This window comes from Haliotis rufescens, unplaced genomic scaffold, assembly GCF_023055435.1.
Source record: "Haliotis rufescens isolate VD_foot unplaced genomic scaffold, xgHalRufe1.0.p SCAF_57, whole genome shotgun sequence".
Classification (NCBI taxonomy): domain Eukaryota; kingdom Metazoa; phylum Mollusca; class Gastropoda; order Lepetellida; family Haliotidae; genus Haliotis; species Haliotis rufescens.
Window position 1 is genome coordinate 443,212 of NW_025964301.1, and position 18,675 is coordinate 461,886.

Sequence of the window (18,675 nt, forward strand, 5' to 3'; positions counted from 1 at the left end):
ACACAAAGGTCCACCCATGGTACGATCCGGAATATTTAGAGGGCGTCATGGAAAATGATCAATACAAAAATCTTTGGAATAGGCCCGTATACAGCCTCTATCGTATCCAGGCCAACAAACCTGATCCTGTCCTTTTTGATAAATCCAATAAAATCATTTATGTTATTGAATTGTCTGTCCCTTTTGACACCAATGTGATTGACAAGATTCTTGAAAAACATGGCAGATATGCGGACCTCGCTTTCGAAAAGTAACGCTTGCATCCCGACTCCCTATGGTTCTTGGTGCCTTAGGTTTGGCACCTCCAAATCTTTTGACTGACATTGGGAGAGTACCCGGGTTTGCTACCAGGAATACAGCCCTTCTGACAATCTAGGTAATGCAGAAGGCTGCATTGTTGGGGAGTCTCCGAAAAGTTCTGGGTGGGTTTGACTAGGCATCGCTTCCTGGGTGAAGTCCAATTCGCTGTCTGGGCTGCGTGTAGAGGGGGCAAGGGCCCTGAGCTGATGATGAGCCTAACCAACCTGACTGACAGGATCACCCAAACCCTCCTTGCTGCATTTTTGTTATTTTAATCTGTAAATAAAATTAATAACAATAATAATAATAATTATAATTATAATTATAATAATTCTTATAATGCGCTAGCTTCCACGCAACAAAACATGCTCAAAGCGCTGACAACGCACATACATTTGTTATCAAGAGTTAAATGGCTGAGTTATCAAACAAAAAGTTTTAAGTCGTTGGGTTAAGATGGAGCTGTTCTATTTCCACACTTAATCCGGACAAAGCGTGATGGAAAGGTTAGAGAACACCAACACCACGCGACTGTATGTCTTTGTTACAATTGACTCTCTGGAGCGGATAAGATTACCATTAAAACAGGTATTTATTTTATGTTAGCTTACCAGTCAAGAGTTGACTGGCAGAGAACTGGATCATTTTATTTTTAAAGATAGATCCGCTATCTTTCGAAGATCTCACGAAGACAAGAGATGCAGTGTGCCACACTAACTGATATTCTGAAAGATGGTCAGCTGCTCGACATAGGCGCTCCTTTAAGTTTGAGTAAGATTTCAGGGTCACACGACTCTTGCTCAGAAGTTGTCTGATTAAGGTTACAACATTCAAGGCCTCGGTAAAGCTTTCAAAAAGTTTGATAGTAGACATGTGGAGGAAATTTCCAGATTTGACGCATGAGTGACAAGAATGATGTCTGATGCACTTCCCTTTTTCAATACCCTATGTTCCCATTATTTTTCACGTGAACAATTGACTTGCATTTGCCTGCGTTTGTGACAGGTGCCACCTTTTCGCTAACACCTGGTATCATCACTATTTGATAGTTATTCATAAACACATGACGTAGTCGTAATCGTACTATCGACTCTTACAGAGAAGTCTGTTGGATATGGAAAGCCTTTTGTCGCGTGTGACCTTTGTATGCGTGTTTCATTTTCATAAATATTCCTGAATTCAAGAAAGCCCCGTAACGTCCTAGCAATTTGAAAACTATGAGTCCTTTTCTATTTCTATCTTTCGACGTGGTCTTGTGGTAGAGCGTCCGCCCGGAGAGCGGAAGGTCCAGGGTTCGATCCCGGGCCGCGTCATACAAAAAGACGTTAAAAGATTGTACTTGTTGTTACCCTGTCTGGCGCTCGGCATTAAGGGGCTAAAACAAGGACTGGTCGGCTCGGAGTCAGTATACTGTGTCTGAGTGGGGTATTCATGTCAAACTGCGGCATGGTATCTCAGTGAGCTAGCACTATAAATCGGCATCAGTCCGGACTAGTACAAGCAGCCACACACACACATACACGTGCATGCACGTCGCTATATAAGTGCAATAATCTTGGACGCGACGTTAAACCCAATTTCACCTCACCTCTATCTTTCGATGCCATCTCGCCACGAGCCGGCCAGGACATTACATCCAAACATCTGGCGTCCTCCTTGTATAGGTGTTTAATTATTCGGCCCTTCAATATTGTTTTGGGTAATTCTGCGATTGTGAACAGGCCTGTTTAATAAAGTCAGCAAATATGAACAGCATAATGCAGAAGAAGATGTCAAACATTACATATGTTCGATTAAGTCATACATGTGGCAGTATTGTCGATCATTTGCATCACTGCATTACTCAAATCGACTCTCTGTATCCAGTTAACACAAAATTGCAAAAATAGGAAAGTACGATGCTTTGAATGTGTGTGCACCTGTATGTTCAAGTACAAAACTGAATCAAGTGTTATTTGCTTAGCTTAGTCGCTTGGTCTAGACATTCCATCAGATTCTGTCAACTTCCTGGCAGGGTCGTCAGGATTCTCAGAATCGCCGTTAATAAACTTGACGGTTAATCAATGGCCAAACTCGCCACTCTCGAAATAACTAGATCTTATCAGAAGGTTAATCATTCTTTAATCGAATGTGCAATTTGGAATATATAGTCCATATTTATATATATAATTGTTATTTAGAGGCTCGCAAAATATCGCGCCATCATATAGCGACTATGGAATGGAGAACGTGTATGGGTATTGGTGGTAGTCCGGGCGTGTAAGAAGCGCAGATCATCGTATCATATCTCCTGTATCGTATCTCCTGTATCATTTCTCCTGTATCATATCTCCTGTACCATATCTCCTGTATCGTATCTCCTGTATCATATCTCCTGTATCATATCTCCTGTATCATATCTCCTGTATCTCATCTCTTGCATCATAACTCCTGTATCATCTCTCCTGTATCACATCTACTGTATCACATCTCTTTGTCCTATCTCCTGTAATACACATTGGAGTATGATACACACTGGAATAGAACACACAGTGGAGTATGACACACAATGGAGTATGACACACAATGGAGTATAACACACAGTGGAGTATGACACACAGTGGAGTATAACACACAGTGGAGTATAACACACAGTGGAGTATGACACAGTGGAGTATAACACACAGTGGAGTATAACACACAGTGGAGTATGACACACAATGGAGTATAACACACAGTGGAGTTTGACAAACAGCGGAGTATGACACACAGTGGAGTATGACACACAATGGAGTATGACACACAGTGGAATATAACACACAGTGGAGTATAACACACAGTGGAGTATGACAAACAGTGGAGTATGACAAACAGTGGAGTATGACACACAGTGTAGTATGACACACAGTGGAGTATGACACACAGTGGAGTATAACACACAGTGGAGTATGACACAGAGTGGAGTATAACACACAGTGGAGTATAACACACAGTGGAGTATGACACAGAGTGGAGTATAACACACAGTGGAGTATAACACACAATGGAGTATAACATACAGCTGAGTATGACACACAGTGGAGTATAACACACAGTGGAGTATAACACACAGTGGAGTATGACACACAATGGAGTATAACCTACAGTGGAGTATGACACACAATGGAGTATGACATACAGTGGAGAATGACACACAGTGGAATATAACACACAGTGGAGTATAACACACAGTGGAGTATGACACACAGTGGAGTATGACACACAGTGGAATGTAACACACAGTGTAGTATGACACACAGTGGAGTATGACACACAATGGTATATAACACACAGTGGAGTATGACACACAGTGGCGTATGACACCCAATGGAATATAACACACAGTGGAGTATGACACACAGTGGAGTATAACACACAGTGGAGTATAACACACAGTGGAGTATGCCACACAATGGAGTATAACATACAGTTGAGTATGACACACAATTGAGTATAACACACAGTGGAGAATGACACACAGTGGAATATAACACACAGTGGAGTATAACACACAGTGGAGTATGACACACAGTGGAGTATGACACACAGTGGCGTATGACACCCAATGGAATATAACACACAGTGGAGTATGACACACAGTGGAGTATGACACCCAGTGGGATATAACAAACAGTGGAGTATGACACACAGTGGAGTATGACACACAGAGGAGTATAACACACGGTGAAGTATAACACACAGTGGAGTATAACACACAGTTGAGTATGACACACAGTGGAGTATAACACACAGTTTAGTATGACACACAGTGGAGTATAACACACAGTTGAGTATGACACACAGTGGAGTATGACACACAGTGGAGTATAGCAGAAAGTGGAGTATGAGACACTGTATAGTATAACAGTGGAGTGTATCTAGAGAATTCTGAAACATATCTCCTGGCATTACTTCTCATGCTGGTGCTTTGCTATGTTTGAACTAACGAATAGTGTCAGTCACCACCTCACAATCGAGGGGGTCCAGTTGTCTTAGGCGCCTTAATTTGCAGTGCAGGTTTGCGTCCCATGGATACGCCAGAAACCTATGATTGTAAGTTCGAATCCCGATCGCCCCGATTATGTTTCTAGGTTTGTCAGCACCATATCCGTGCTCGTGGATTTCATCAATGGGATATGAGACCTGCATCACTTCGGGATTTCCTCCCACATTAAGATGACACGCCGTAATATAACTGGAATACTGTTCAAGACGACGTTAAACCCAACTCACTCACTGACTCACTCATACTCTCACAAACTAAAAAGAAGTGGTTAGACATGGTGATTCTTTTCATGAGAAAATAAATCCAAGATTCCATGATTCTGAGAATTGATATGTCTCAGGAAATGGTTAAGGAGACTATTCAAAGGGTAATTACACAGAAAATGTGTCCTTCACAGCGTCATGTCCAGGTGATAGTTTTAAAGTGTCGTATAACATTTGATATTTCATGTTCTGATTCTAATCACTGACCAGTTTCTACGTTCATCTCAATCTATTGTTGCATGCTTATGATCGATGTTGTGGTCGGATATGTTCAATGGACTCAGAATAGTTCAGAAGAGATTTCTTATCATGGAAATAATATTGTCACTTTAATTTACAGAAAATCTGCAACATATTTACCTAAAGGGTGATTTGACTCTACTTGAGGAGTCAAAAACATCTCTGAAGTAGGCGTAATTGTTTTCAAGACAATTTATAATCTTTACCTTTTGCAGTGTTTGCAGAGAGAGCTGATTACACTAGCATTTCAGTCATATCATGGCGTTGTGGTTTTCATAAAGATTTGAAATAATTCAAACTATTTTGAGTTGTTTATATGTTGTTTAGATAGAACAATTACCATTGCAAACAAAGATTCCATTTTGAAATGTCTGACCCGAAAAACATAGAAACGTTGTAGTGACGGATCCAGTGTACAGACAACCCTGCAGCGGTGGTGCATGTGATATTATAGACTGAATCTCTGGCACTACACGTGTTCTCAAGACACGTGTCCTATCCCAACGGGAACTAGCAGTTCAAAGTGATGAATACACAATGCAATTTAGAAAGTGGTCAAATGTAACAAATGTTATACTTGGGATAACACTTTCTTAGTAAAGTACAGATTCTCGTACTTTTGGGGGTTGAGTCACGTCCGGGATTCGAACCCACACTTGCCACACAAATGAAAGTCCGATCTAGACGTGATCTAGACTACAAGTTGTCGGACTTTCATTGTTGTGGAAGCCTCATTGGCTGAGTGGGTTAGATCGCTGACTTTGTGTGCTGGCGATTAGGTGCCTCACTCTGACAAGTGTGGGTTCGAATCCCGGACGGGACTCAACCCAAAAAAGCACGAGAATCTGTACTTTACTAAGAAGGTGTTATCCCAAATATAACATTTGTTACAGTTTAAAGTGACCTTCGAACAGGTCCTTGAAATATTTTTCGACCATCAGCGCATGCGCAGAAAATACTTCCGTCTAGTAGCACCAGGACATGAGCATCGCGCTTGTCCCGACTGTGTCTATTGGCTCTTGTATTGTTGATCACTAACCGTCGGTTAGTTCACTAATATAAACCGTCAACTCCAGGGAACAATTGCAACCAGTCTCGATTATCCGTCGAAACAGATTTATTGGGCGTGAAGGGCAAAAGAGCGATGAAAATTATGTGAATGGATCACTGAAATGTGATGAAACACGAGCATGACTCCAACAAATCGTCCTTTCCATAGACTTGTAACACAATACAGGTGAGCTCAAATCACGATACAAGAAACCTATGAAGGATCGAAGGTTTATCTGCACCCTATTTGTGCTTGTGGGTTTAACCAAAGTGATCCAAATCTAAGACCTGCATTACTTCGGGCTCTCCTCCAACGTTAAGCTGACACGTCATGCCATATATGAAATACTGTTTGAGGCGACGTAAAATGAAACTCACTGTTTTGTTAGAATTAAGATTTCATCGAGTGGGTCATATCGGGGGTGAGAATAACATACAAATGCCACGTGGATACCTTTAAATAACTAGAACATAAGTAAACATATTGAATGAATGAATGCGTCGTGGTACCTGTAACGTGTTTCTGTCCTAACCCCCAAGAACAGAAGGATTGTTTGCAGTTTTAGGTAAATACAGAACCCTCTTGAATACCTCATTCATGTGGGTTTTTTCGTTCCAAACCCCATATTTCCGCCCCATATGTCAGGATAGGTAGGACTATAGTATCAAACAATCTCGAAGCAGTACTTATTACAGTCCATCCCATGGGTTTTGGAGTCAGTTCCTTTAGTACAGCATCTAAACACGCCTGCCATTCGGTACAGGGACATTACAATAGCTAAATATTATATTGAACTGGTTCCATAACCTACTGAGGATCGTCTACCGTGTTGATTGAATTCTGCTGACTTTGCAGGGCCCAGTTTTAAGTTGCTAAAAATACAGGATAACTCTATTCCAAAGGGCAACTAGGATTTTGTTTAAGGGGAGTCCCACATTCTGTGTTTGAGTTTTGTTTCCATCTTTAAAACAAAAGATCTTTAAAACATAATTTAAAACTCGTTTCTATGAAAGGAGAAGGCGAAGTCTTGGAATCCATAGCACATTATGTTTCAGAATATCCAGCATGTCCAGTTGTGAACCGATTCCCAAATTGACGCAATATGTTTCAACAGAAATCTGTTCGGCAATTACAATTGTCCCACTGTTTCTACAACCAAACAAGCAACTAGCGGTGCTAGAAAATTACAGAATATTCTACATGAATCCACGGCCTACAAGAAGTTTACACGCCACTCTAGCATCTAAATATAGTAACTTCCTAACGACTGCCTACATTAAATAGTACTACACTCCTGACGGCTAATCACTGTCCAAATACAATGCAATGAGCGTCTACCGAATATCAACAAAAACAATGTAACACAATTACAATTATGGTTCCACAATAAAATACACTGCCATATGAAAAAGTACACGGTTTTTTTCTGTAGTACTTTCAAGAATCAGAAGAATTTTAAATTTTAAATTGTCATATACCTCCACAAGTTACAGAAATAAAAAGGGTGTGTGTACTTTTGCATAGAGACTGGTTCGACAAAGACACAAACAGTTGCAGTTTATATGGTAATTGTACAGCATCTAGACACTTGCAGCATTCACTGTCACTAAAAGAAACGTCAGGCGCCAGTTTTACGCCGATGCCGAGGTGGTAATTGAATGGCAATAGAGATGCAACATCCATTTACTTGGCGTTTAAAAATACGTCCATAGTTTTTAGCTTAAAAGTTGAGAACTCCTGCCCATCACACTCACGAAATGCTCATGACAACCGTTAGTATGTATCGATTCTCAATTATGTACGGTAAAGTGTTCCTGGGCGAAATAGATTGGTTAGGTAACCTTGAAAAGAAGTTGTTAGGATTCCTATTGACAACAAAGCCATGCAAGCACAAGCAATAAAGAGCAAAGGGTAAGGCACCCTAATACATGCGTTGTTTGGTGTTCTGGGCCGAAACCAGTGCTGTTGTACTTTGAAGGATCATAAACAAGACTCACACAATATTTTCATTGACACACTGAATTGTTTTGAGCTACGAAATACTACAGATGGCTGAAAAGTTCCGAACCTAACTACGAAGGAAGGATGTATTAGTACACCATTAACAGTTTGTGTGATGTTTTCAAGAACAATACTTTCCTTGTTTTCCTATGTTGCACTTGAATCAAATAAATATCTTGGCAGCGTATTTCTCTGTTATTGAAAATGGACACAATTGGCCTCCGCCAAGTATATCCAAATGACAGGGCTAACTGTTACAGCGATACTCGAGGACATTCTTCAACTTTTGGGGATGACGCTCTTTCTTTTGAAAGTGTCCACAGAACTCACAGCGGATGCCAAGATGGGGAAGAGAGAGGCTCAACGACGATCCAAGATTAGGAAAACCTTCAACTGACACCACTTAGAAAAAATGTTTATTAAACACATGGTACGATTCTGGATGATTGATGACTCGCATTGCGAATACAGAAGGCATTCCTCATGAGGGAGTTTAGATCATTCAGAGGAATGTGACAAAGTTATCAGCACGCTGGGTTTCAAGGCTTCTGACTCCTAATTAAAAGTGAAGCTAGGTCATTTTGAGGCAGACCCACCTGATTTTGTTGAGCTGTTTGTAACCATAGAAAAATCTTGGGTTCACCACTATCATCCAGAGATGGAACAACAGTAAACGGAATGGGAAACATATAACGTCTACTCCTCCGAAGAAGAACGCGAAGTCTGTTCCATCAGCTGGCAAGGAGATAAATTCGTTTTTCTGGGATTCCAAAGGACTCTTACTGATGGACTACTGACCGAAAGGATTGACCATTAATCGCCAATATTATGCTCATGTGCTAAGGAAATTGTGAGAGAATATAAAGACTAAACGTTGTGGAAGAGCCACTAAAAGTCTATTAATCCTCCAGGACAATGCAACCGTGCACAAATCTGTTGTCGCCATGACTAGAATGCGTCACTGTTGCTGTCAGCTCATTGAAAATCCTCAGAGTCTGTATTCACCAGATTTGGCAGGTTCCCACCACTTCCCAAATTTGAAGAAAGAACTGTCATGCAAGCATTCATTTGTGACCAACTCGTGTGAATTCCAGGACAAGCCAAATAGCCATTTTTGCGACTGGGTTCCGCCTAAGCGCAAACGGTCATAGTTGAAAGAATTGTCTCAAATCTCAAATAGATTCCAGATGCTATTTAAACACATCGGCACTTACGGTATTTATACAGTATGAGTGAACACATTTAACTGTATTTAGGGTATATTTTTATATGCAAGACGTGCGTAATCAAAATGTTTTCCTGAGGGATTCTTTGACTGAAGTCATACGCGTATTCTGTTTGGTTTGTCGTATTTTTGCACATATCATTCATCGATGGGGGGGGAGGGGGGGGGGCGAGTCTTCTTGCAGGTTGAAAGGGGCGAGTGGTGACGAATGGCAAGCATTATGCAAATAATGATGATGTCATACGCAAATTATGATGACGTCATTTCTGCTGTTGAGGACTTTCTACACAACCAGGAAAAGGCCTTCTGCACCAGTGGGATCCAACCACTCCGGCATCGTTGACAGAAGTGTGTGGACCTCGAAGGGATTGTTTTGACAAATAATCAGCTACAAACTCCATCAACGCAGTCCTTCATAGACCCTTAGACCAATGAACAGTCTGAATATTGAACATTGCCTATCAATGTGTCTGCCGTTCTCTATATCTTGCGTTAGCAGTACGGCCATGAAACATGCGAGATATTGATCTTTAACTTCAATTGAAGGTTGTGTATGTTTTTAACGCCTTTGCGAATTAGTTACAGCAGCTAAGTCAGTCGTCACTGTGAAAGAGAAGATGTTGATAGAAAGACAGTGAGTGGGTGATTGATTGGTAGAAGTTGTGGTAGCGGTAGAAGTGGCAGTAGTAGTAGTAGTAGTAGTAGTAGTAGTAGTAGTAGTAGTAGTAGTAGTAGTAGTAGTAGTAGCAGCAGTAGTAGTAGTAGTAGTAGTAGTAGAAGAAGAAGTAGTAGTAGAAGTAGTAGTAGTGAGTGAGTGATTAAGTGGTAGTAGTTGAAGTAGTAGTAGTAGTAGTAGTAGTAGAAGAAGTAGTAGTAGAAGTAGAAGCAGTAGTAGTAGTAGTAGAAGAAGAAGAAGTAGTAGTAGAAGTAGTAGTAGTAGTTGGTTGGTTGGTTTGTTGTTTAACGCCGCACTCAGCAATATTCCAGTTATATGATGGCGGTCTGTAAATAATCGAGTCTGGACCAGACAATCCAGTGATTAATATCATGAGCATCGATCCTTGCAATTGGGATCGATGACATGCATCAACCAAGTCAGCGAGCCTGACCACCCGATCCCGTTAGTCGCCTTTTACGACAAGCATCGTCACCTTTTACGGCAAGTATGGGTTGCTGAAGATTTATTCTACCCCGGAATCTTCACGGGTTGTAGTAGTAGTAGAAGTAGTAGTAGAAGAAGAAGTAGTAGTAGTAGTAGTAGTAGTAGTAGTAGCTGTTACCCGTGAAAATCCGGGTTAGAATTGGTCTTCAACAACCCATGCTTGTCGCAAGAGGCGTCTAACGGGATCGGATGGTCAGACTCGCTGGCTTAGTTGATGCATGTCATCGTATCCCAATTGTGTGGAACGATGCTCATGATGTCAATCACTGGCATCGCCTTGTCCAGACTCGATAATTTACAGACCACCGTCATATAGCTGGAATATTGCTGAGTGCGGCTTTAAACAACAAACAAACCAAACCAAACTTCAGTCCACCGGCTGAAGCCATTCTCATGCAACCAATGTATCTTGTGTTCATTTGTCTTACTAAGATTCATCTTGGCTGGCAGCGGCTAAATGACTCAGTGGGTCCCAGGAAAAACGTTATTCAGTTGAATAAACACAGACAAGTAACACTCGACGATGTTAAGTGGCGGATCAGAGCGATGTGGGTCCCCATCATGTGCCAGCTTTCGCTGCATGAGCGGTGTCCTACTTTCTCTAGCAACTGATAGGTATTCTTGGAGGTGTGCACTCAGGCAAAACTCAATAAACGGTCGGAGTCGGTCTATTAGAGAACATTGGATTGCAGGTCTAGCAATCTTCTGTAGCCAGAATAGAACTGACATGCTATTTTGGCTCATAGTGCACAATCGAATAGATAAGCGTCTGGCACGGGCGAGACTTAAATGCATTACTTCATACCAACGTATTCTGAGGGAGGGTCATTTCCTTGTATTGAGTCAAGAATCCGAATTTGACTTCCTGCAAGGGTACGTATATGTGGATCCCAAACTTGGTGCTGGAATAATTCAGAATGGTGTTAAATTCACTCGCTCACTCAAAGTGTTAATAGAGAAGCAGGATAATTGTTCGTTAACCATTTCGAAGCTGTTCATTCATATTTGGATTGTGAAATAACATTTTCATCTGCTTATTCGGTCGCCATTATGAACTTGTTAAATCAGAATTTGAATAATAACGGCTATTTGATATCGTAGTCATTTCATTCTTCAAATAAAGGCAAAGTTTAAAAACAGCAGCGCGCATTGTACAGTCGTCTAAAATCAGCTGTCATTGATGAGTTACTTCCCTTAGTTGTACCAGAATCCTATGCATGTGGATTCAAATAATAAAAACTGAAATACTGATATATATATATATATATATATATATATATATATCAATATATATGAATTCAATAACAATGTATTAATTTATATTTCCTTTCTTTAGGGTTTGAGAGACAGTCTCTTTAGGCTCCTCAAATATATGTGTACATTTCGCCTCTTAGTCGTGCCAGAAACCTATGATCGTCGGTCCAAAGGTTCGTAGGTTCGTCAGCACCATGCCCATGCTCATGGGTTTAAATCAATCAATTCAAAGACCGGCTATAGTAGGGGTTTTCCTGTCACATCGCCGTGATATAACTGAAATAGTGTTCAAATCGCGATAAACCAAACTCACTCACTCATTATCATTCTATTTTATCATTTTTTTAGGATTATGATGCAAATTTTTAGAGATTAACAAGAGCTGATAGATCCGTCTGGAAAAGAAGGGTGCACTTTGTGATTTCACAATTCGCGTTTAGTTATTGTGTAATTGCGATACAAATATCACAAGCGTCGTCTTTTGTTACAACAGGTAAACAGTAGCTACCATACAACCCAGGTATAGTCAGGGATGAATGGCTTTGCTTGTTAGACAAAGTAGACAAGTGGATAAATCCATTTCACGGTGAACAAGGATGCACACAATAAAAACAAAAAGACAAATTTTCTTGCATCATTTATTTATCTATCTTAGCACTTAAAAAGAGCCGCCTCCGTGGTCTAGGGGTAGAGCGTCCGCCCGGAGAGCGGAAGGTCCGGGGTTCGATCCCCGGCCGCGTCATACCAAAAGACGTTAAAAGATGGTACTTGTTGGTACCCTTTCTGGCGTTCGACATTAAGGGGCTAAAACAAGGACTGGTAGGCTCGGAGTCAGTATGTGTCTGAGGGGGGTATTCATGTTAAACTGCGGCATGGTATCTCAGTGAGCTAGCACTATAAATCGGCATCAGTCCGGACTAGTACAAGCAGCCACACACACACACACGTGCATGCACGTCGCTATATAAGTGCAATAATCTTGGACGCGACGTTAAACCCAATTTCACCTCACCTTAAAAAGAGCCACAAGCATAATGTTGGCAACAATTATTCAACGCAGACACTTCCCTTTTCAAAACAAGTATGTATGGATTACATTAGGCAATGAGAACTTGCGTGTTTAATGCAAATGCAGCGTATCATTATTCGAGCAAACGCCACGCTTCAGACACTTAGATCACTGGTCATTCTAAATTGAAGATCAATAATACCACAACAAATATCTGTTTTTCCTAACAAACGGAGAGGAGAGGTGAGGTGAAAAGGGCTTTAACGTCATTGTACTTATATAACGACATGCATGCACGTTGTGTGTGTGTGCGTGCGTGCGTGCGTGTGTGTGTGTGTGTGTGTGTGACTAGAGCAGCGCTGAGATACCATGCTGCAGTTTAACATGGATACCTCGATCAGGCACATTATATTAATTCTGAAACAGCCATGTTTGTTCCCTAAATGCCGAGCGCTAGGCAGGGTAACAACAAGTACCATCTTTGCGTCTTTTGTTGTAACCGGTAAGGACGAACAAAGGTAATGCAAGTAGGGCTGGGGCGGGTAACTCAGGTACCCGGGTAGGGTGCTTACTGAGTAGGACCCGGGTACCCACAGGACTACCCGGACCCGTGGTTAGTCACTGGAAATATTGTTTAATGACACAAATTATCTGGAACTCTATGGTTACACAACAAGTCACTAATGTTTCTTTCTAACTATGCACCCATTCCTTCTGATTTTTCATGTGGTTGAATAAAGATATAACTTAAATCAAATTCAGTGTATGAATGACCAGATTGTTTAATACCTGTATCTAAATACGTTTGCTAGGGTTATGCTAAAAATGTTCCCAATCGGACATTTTGAGACATCACCTGAGACCTACAGTGGGTACCCGGGTAGGATCAGGTAATAGGGGGGGGGGGGGGGGGGGGGTACCCGGGTAGTAAATGTGGACTCGTCCCAGCCCTAAATGCAAGTCCAATTTAATTGGTTTGTAAAAAGTGATTATTATATAAATATCTCCAAAAAAAAGTCAAACGTGTAGCTGATATTTTCACTACGGCCTCGGCACCTTTATAGAAATAACGATTTGTTTTATATAAGCGATTATGTCCATGGTCATTTCAACCACGACACGTGACATCAAGTCGTCAGGCAGGAGCTGTTAGTCATGTGATCGGATCACATGATATGTGCCAGTCGTACCAATGGCTGTTAATTTTAGACCAAGTCAAGGCTGAACTGACTGTCTCAGCACTGTTCTTGGTGATTGCTAGTGTTCCAACCAATCAATAGTGGATGCTGAGAAGCGCAATATAGCTCTTACACTTGATTCTGGGCAAGTCGAGGGAAGACGCGGTCAATCGGAATCGGCAGTCGAATACAGGTAAGAGGAAATTGATGTACCATGTGTATGTTATAGACAAGTACCATTGTTTCATTCAATTTAATTTTTATTTAAACTTTGAAATTTACCTTATTGTTTATATTTGTTTTGATCATAATTAGCCAAAGTTTTTAATACACCTATCACAGGTTATCAAATTTCAAATAATGTTTGTTTGTTAATAGGTAATTACAAAAGTATACACATACGTTTGATGATGCTAATAATGAAACTAGTTATTGATACGTGCACATTGCAATTGTAAAACGCGTGTCTCTTGATGGGTTTCAGTTGTAATGATACGGAGTTGTACAATTCACAAGGGCTCTTCCGTGCTCTTTGTCATCTGATGAAGGGAAAAAAAGTGTCTCTTCAAATGACAAAAAAAACAGCTCATGTATTCGTTACTCACAAATGTCAACCAAGGACTACATGTAACGTGCGTTCCGCCAGACATGGGTCTAAGTATGAGTAAGGTTTATGGGTAGGAGACAGGTTTCTGGGTATCAGCGCCGTTTCTCGGTAGTAAACAGGTCTCTGGGTAGTAAACAGTTTCAAGACATAAGGCAGGCGTGTGTAGTAGGTTACTAGGTAACGGGCTACTGAGGAAAGGTTTCGGGTAGAAGCCAGGTTTCTGGGTATCAGGAATTTTTCTAGGTAGTATACCTGTTCCTAGACAGGTTTCAGGGTACGGCGAAGGTTCCTGGGTAATATATAGAATTGTGTGTGTGTGTGTGTGTGTGTGTGTGTGTGTGTGTGTGTGTGTGTGTGTGTGTGTGTGTGTGTGTGTGGTTTTCTTTTCTTTTCTATCTTTTTATTTTTTTTATTTATCTCGTTATCACGAGAATATAATCAGCATTGATCACGTAAAAATGGGCATATGTCGTGTCACATATCAAAGTAAAACCTCCCCGCCACAATGGAACCTTAAATAATTGCAATGTTTATTTAAAAAAAGAGTATGTGGAGGCCGCCTCTGAATTTGACGCATCAGGGGCAAAAATGATGTCCAATGCAATTCCTTATTTTGATTTGTATCGTATGTTGCCGTCTTTTTCAGTGAGCACTTGACTTGCCTTTGTATGTGTTTATGACAGGTACTACCGGTGGGGCAGGTTACGCTTACCTTTTTCCCAACAACTAGTATCATCACTATTTGATAGTGATTCATAAACACTTGCTCGTGATACAGTCGGAATCGTCCTATCGACTCTGCTTTCGGCAAATAATTCTTATGATTATGGTAATGGAAAGGGCCATTTGTGTGGGCGTCATATTATCATTGAAAATATAATGTTATGGGGGTAGACTTGCCTTCATTTTGGTACAATTTATTAAATGTATATGTCTAAATAAAAACATATATATGAATACTATATATTCCTGACTATTACCGTCAGCTAATGCTTGATATTAAATTTCCGTTGAAGTCATTCACATTTTAATAATTTAGGTTCATTTTGTCTGAAATTATTGTACTGTTCACGAAAGGACGAAAGGGAAACACTCGCTTTAGCATAGGGAGTCAGGCAGTGAACTTTGGGTTGCGGAAATGCTACGTCCCCATGCTGTCGAACATGAACACCCGGTGTTCGCAATAGCATGTGATCATGAACACGTTGAACACTTGATAGGGAATAACAGGTTATGAAATATATGCTTTTGTCCTCAGTCATATATGGCTGCTTATATTTATATTAGATATAGGATTGCAGGACACAACTCTACAGAGAATAGGCGGAATTCTAATATTTTCATTATCAAATAAGATTATGTATTTGTATAGCGCACTTTCCAATGTATGACAGCTTAGTGCACTTACATTATGATCGATCTACATTATTATCCGGTCAATGGTTAAGTGTGCTCTCGATTTTCATTCTCGGCTCCTTTGGGAATATACAATGGCACAATAGCAGCTCAGTGGTTCCAAGTAGATGAACAATTGTCCGCATGAACATCAGTGCGGATGAATGAATCAGGGATGGGACACAAATACCCTTTATATAAGTTGACGTCCGATAAGTTACACATTACGTGAGTATAACCATACACATAGGGAATCGCACCCGAATGGCTGTTGGCGGAAGGGTATCAACACAAGTTTCTAAAGGTTTAAACGTAATTTTTAACGTTTTATCGGCGAGTGAGGATATGTTTCAATATCAAAAGCCACGAGAGTGAGATTTTATATATTATCAACCGACCCGTGAAGTTCCGGGGTAGAATAGGTCTTCAGCGACCCATGCTTGCCGTTAAAGTGAGTGAGTATGGTTTTACTCCGCTTTTAGCAATATTCCAGCAATATCACGGCGGGGGACACCAGAAATGGGCTTCACACATTGTACCCATGTCGGGAATAGAACCCGGGTCTTCGGCGTGACGAGCGAACGCTTTAACCACTAGGCTACCCGACCGCCCCTGCTTGCCGTTAAAGGCGACTATGCTTGTCGTGAAAAGCGACTAACGGGATCGGGTGGTCAGGCTCAGAATATTGCCGAGTGCGGCGTTAAACAACAAACAAACAAACAATTTATCATCAACCATCATTCTTCCAATTTTTCCAGTTAGTTAACAGTAATACAAAGAGATTAGTGATGTCATTTGATTGTGACGTCATGGTAACGATGACGCCATAATAGCCTGCAAAGCATTGTGATGCAATTTCATTGTGATTCTTGATCTCCGTGGAGGCCAGTTTTGGATGATGAATAAATATTAAGGATAAGATAATTAGATGTCATCTACACCTACCCACACCTGCTGTAGCATGTAATTTGACGTAATTTGACTTGGGCTCTAGTTAACACTAAATTTCTATCAGTTCTGGATGCAAAACTCTCCCTTTAGAAGGATGCATTTCCTGGCTAGCAAGTATTAATTGTATTACTGCTTCCTTGCAGTGAGTAGTTTGTCAAATCAGTGCGTGAGTGATGGAATGTACCTGTGTCTGGAGGATGAAATAGGCGTCCGCATGTCCCTGGGAGTGTTACCGTGAAGAACAGCAAATATATTGCGTTCCAATTGCATCATTTTCCATGAGGAATGTTTTTGAGTTACTCTCGTGCTGGGATTCTTGTTTCTTTTTCCACAGCTTCCAAAGATCCAATCTTTTCTCTGAGAGGAGGAACACATTTGTTCCGAACAAATAGCATGTCCCCGAACAATTCATATTTAAAGGGTAAAACCCTTACCTGCATTAATGTTTTTAAAAACCTTCTTTCCAACAAAACTCAAGCCCCCAGTATATCAAACGACCAGTCCCTTATCACCGAATACCGAGAGTGGATTATTTGAGGAAATATATTGCCATAAAAGAATAATTATGGGAGTATTAATGTATTGCATGCCATATATGAACAGTTCCAATACAATATACTTCAATGGCTGGTATTATTTCCAAACACTTAATAGAAGCAATTACCTCTGCTTAACATAAGGCAAAATAGCACAGTTCCGCTAAACATTTCCTTTCGTAAAAATATTGTTAAGTGGCTCACAAGGAATACCTTGATAAAACAATTATTCGTGGACGCCACAAGCTGTGCACGTACTCTGCCCTATTGGAGACGAGCGTCGTCGAGCCAGCCTGTGTTGTAGGGTACTACGAGAACTGGGTTCCATTAAGAAACGTAATAATATCCGGCGCCAGCGAATCGATCCCCAATATGGCTATTTAACTGACTGTAGGTTAGTCGAATTGCTTGCCCGTTCCACGTGTCGAAGAAGCCGTAAACGTGACGGCAGTGCGGCTATTAATAGTTTTAACACAGGGTTCTGTTGATACTAGAAAGTGTATTGGCACATACGTGATATGCTACATTTGCGAAACAATTTTACATACATACATACATACATACATACATACATACATACATACGTACGTACGTATCCGAATAATGTTCCTTCCCAACGGCGTCGCCAGACTCTCTCTGTCGAGCAGTTTCCGTAGCAGTAACAAAGCGATCTAGAAGATGCTGTCGCACAATCTGACGATCCTGGTGTCGGGTTGTGACCCTTGGACTTCCACTACGTTGTCGGTCATCTATAGTGTGGGTGATCTGGTACCGATGCTGGATCCTGTATATGGTCCTTACGTGGACTTGAAATGCATTGGCATTGGCAATTCAATAACGGATGAATGTTACCGATCTGGGTGGATTTTTTATAGGGCACGAAATGGGGGAACACATGTGCATTTCAATTTGCACGGAACTCATGCGCATCGGGTTACCATGGCCGTTGCCGTGATGCGTTTGGAGGATGGGTTTTATTGTCATCTGCTTTGGTATTTTATCATCAAATTTCATTTTTCCGGACAAGGTAATGTTAAATTTTAGAAACTTTGACAAAACTTACCCACATATTTAAATTACAACTTTTAATGCAATGTTACTTGGGTTGACGGTTTTTTTTGCGGTTCAGTATATAAACAAGTGATTTCTACACCCGAAAAATCAATAAATATATGTTGGTTGGTTTGTTTGTTGTTTAACGCCGCACTCAGCAATACTCCAGCTATATGGTCTGTAAATAATCGAGTCTGAACCAGACAATACAGTGATTAATATCATGAGCATCGATCCACGCAATTGGGATCGATGACATGCATCAACCAAGTCAGCGAGCCTGACCACCCGATCCCGTTAGTCGCCTTTTACAAGCATAGTCGCCTTTTTATGTCAAGCATGGGTATTAAATATATGTAACTTTATTTGCTTTTGACGAATGAAAATTCGACGACCTTGGTCTGCAAAACATCGTGATGCAATGTC